We start from the raw sequence: 3,199 nt of genomic DNA, 5'->3' as shown, positions 1-3,199 counted from the left end.
CACCGCTAAGATCGAACCCTGGGACAAGCATTCGTTACACTACTGCCGTAAATCGGACCTCATTTTCGGCCAGACAAACCGTTCGGCTACAAGATTGCGGGTTTGGTGATTTGAATAGGTCTAGACTAGAGAAAATGGTAGTACCATGCAACGCATCGACGAAGTCTTGTAAGAATAGTAAGGGATAAGTGTCACGTCGAGTCTGGCGATTGAGATTCCTATAGTCCCCTGTAATGCGATAGCGATCTGTGTCCCCTTTGGGAACCATGTGGACAGGAGAGGCCCAGGGAGAGTTAGAAGGGCGAATGACACCAAGATCTAGAAGGTGCCGTATCTCCTCACACAGATGTATTAACTTTTCGGGCAATAACCTGCGCACGTGCGACGCTGTGGGAGGACCAGAAGTGAGAATATGATGATACGTTTCATGCTTAGCCGGACGATGATAGTTCTCTTACTTACACAAACTGCACAGTTTTGCCATTACCAAACTGTACTGTGCCAATACCGGATTGCCTATACACAAACTGTACAGTTTTGCCATTACCAAACTGTACTGTGCCAATACCGGATTGCCCTTACACAAACTGTACAGTTTTGCCTTTACCACACAGTACTGTGCCAATACTGGATTGCCCTTACACAAACGGTACAGTTTTGCCATTACACAAACTGTACTGTGCCAATACCGGATTGCCCTTACACAAACGGTACAGTTTTGCCATTACCAAACTGTACTGTGCCAATACCGGATTGCCCTTACACAAACTGTACAGTTTTGCCATTACCAAACTGTACTGTGCCAATACCGGATTGCCCTTACACGAACTGTACAGTTTTGCCATTACCAAACTGTACTGTGCCAATACCGGATTGCCTTTACACAAACTGTACAGTTTTGCCATTACACAAACTGTACTGTGCCAATACCGGATTGCCCTTACACAAACTGTACAGTTTTGCCCTTACACAAACTGTACAGTTTTGCCATTACCAAACTGTACTGTGCCAATACCGGATTGCCCTTACACAAACTGTACAGTTTTGCCATTACCAAACTGTACTGTGCCAATACCGGATTGCCTTTACACAAACTGTACAGTTTTGCCATTACCAAACTGTACTGTGCCAATACCGGATTGCCCTTACATAAACTGTACAGTTTTGCCATTACCAAACTGTACTGTGCCAATACCGGATTGCCCTTACACAAACTGTACAGTTTTGCCATTACCAAACTGTACTGTGCCAATACCGGATTGCCCTTACACAAACTGTACAGTTTTGCCATTACCAAACTGTACTGTGCCAATACCGGATAACCCTTACACAAACGGTACAGTTTTGCCCTTACAACATTGTATCGGCTCGATGCAGGCTAGGGTGACCAAAAAAAATCGAAATTTTTTATTTTTGTTCGCACACCCTCTCATTTGAGGAGGATTCATAAAAAAATGACACTGTGAAAATTTGAAGTCAATCCGACAAGAGGAAGTACTCTCCCACCGGCCTCTAAATTTGCTTTCTTTGGCATAATTCGTCAAAATTCCTTGAATATGTGACGTAATTCTTTTCTGATTTATCTACATTGCAGTTGCAGCATTTTTATGTTATAACCATTGTTTTACTCTGAATTAATGATACAATAAGTGTTTCCACATGCAGAAAAACATGAATAATACACAAAATAGATCACATTAAAAAGCGTTTGGTATGAAATTAAATGCACTAAACTTTAGCATAAACCGCATAAAAGTAGGTACGTTCACCAATCACGATCACAACGCTTCACGTGACAACACATTGCCCAGAAAATGCAAAAGAAATGTTCGTAAAGAGTCAAGCCGTTGACTTTATTTAGTGGTGCTGTTGGCATGTTGGCTTTTACTTGCACTTGATGGAAGCAGCTTTCTGTGGTGCTCGACCACCTGATAGAGGAGCTGGCGCTGTTGTTCATTTTTCGTAAGGACTTCATTGAAGTCAGTAGCTAATTTGACTGCCCGCTCTGCACAATCATTGACGACTTTGAGATCACGCACAACTTTGCATGCTTCTTTGTAATCTTCACGATCATGCCATGTGTCGACAGAAGCAGTTAGAAATTCTTTTGACAAATGAAGGGACTCGAAAAGGTTAAGTGAACGCTGTGTTACAAATTGTGCCAAAGAGAGATGTTGAAACTTGACAATTTTGTTTGGGGCAACACGACGAACATCTTCGGGAAATGGGTCTTTCTTGAGAGCATTAACGATTGCCTTTTTTTCATCATCTGTGATGTTATCACTGAATAAAGGCAGTGCAGCAAGATCCTCACTGATGTACCACAAGTGCAACCTCAACTTTTTTTCTGCCACTTCAGAAATTGCACTATCAACTTCTTTATATTCCTCTGTGAGCTGTAGCATTGCTAGGTCATTTGTAGGGGCAGATATCGATGAAGGTGCTGCAAACCAAAAAGTGGCATAGATGGTGGTTATAAACAGGCAAATTCTCCGCAGTGATCCAATCTCTCGTTTGCTCATGTTGAATTGATGGCGAAATCCAAAGATTTTAAGGCAGTATATGCCTTTTGCCATCCACCTCGCCCGGTGATAGGCACCAGGAGCATAAAATTTATTTTCCAAATCCGCTTTTGCTCCTAACAGTTGAAGAACAAGTTGTGCAAACTCTCTATAGTCTTCACGAGGTTGCAAATTCACCAAGTGTTGGTGAATATCATCGATAACAATTTCACGACGAGACTGAAGCCAAGCTTTCTCCGGCTTGTTCAAACACCCTGCACCAATGCCATCGGTATCAATGCAGTCGAATTTTGACTTATCTATGAAGTCCCATTGAGCCTTGAAACGGCTGAACAGGTCTATTTCTGGCCCTCTTGAAGGAAAAAAGTTATCAAACACTGCAGAAGCACATATTTCAAACATATGATGTCGGCATGCAAGAAATAGCAGCCTTCGATTAAATGCCTGCTGCACGACAGTGATAGCTCCAGTGTGGATTCCTGTATTGCTTGATGTTGTGTCAAAACAAAGTGCAGCTAAATGCTCTGCTACACCTTCCCACTCGTGTATGAATTCCACTACTTTTTGGCCCATTAGTGATCCCGTTCCAACAGGCAGCTTTGGAATGCCAAGCAGTTTCTCAACATGCATACCAGAAACTACAATGGCCAAAGAGTCGCACTTTGTGCCAGTGGCAT

This window comes from Aplidium turbinatum, chromosome 15 (genome assembly GCF_918807975.1).
Source record: "Aplidium turbinatum chromosome 15, kaAplTurb1.1, whole genome shotgun sequence".
In the NCBI taxonomy this organism is placed as follows: domain Eukaryota; kingdom Metazoa; phylum Chordata; class Ascidiacea; order Aplousobranchia; family Polyclinidae; genus Aplidium; species Aplidium turbinatum.
The sequence above is the reverse complement of the archived record's forward strand: the minus strand, read 5'-3'. Positions refer to the sequence as shown.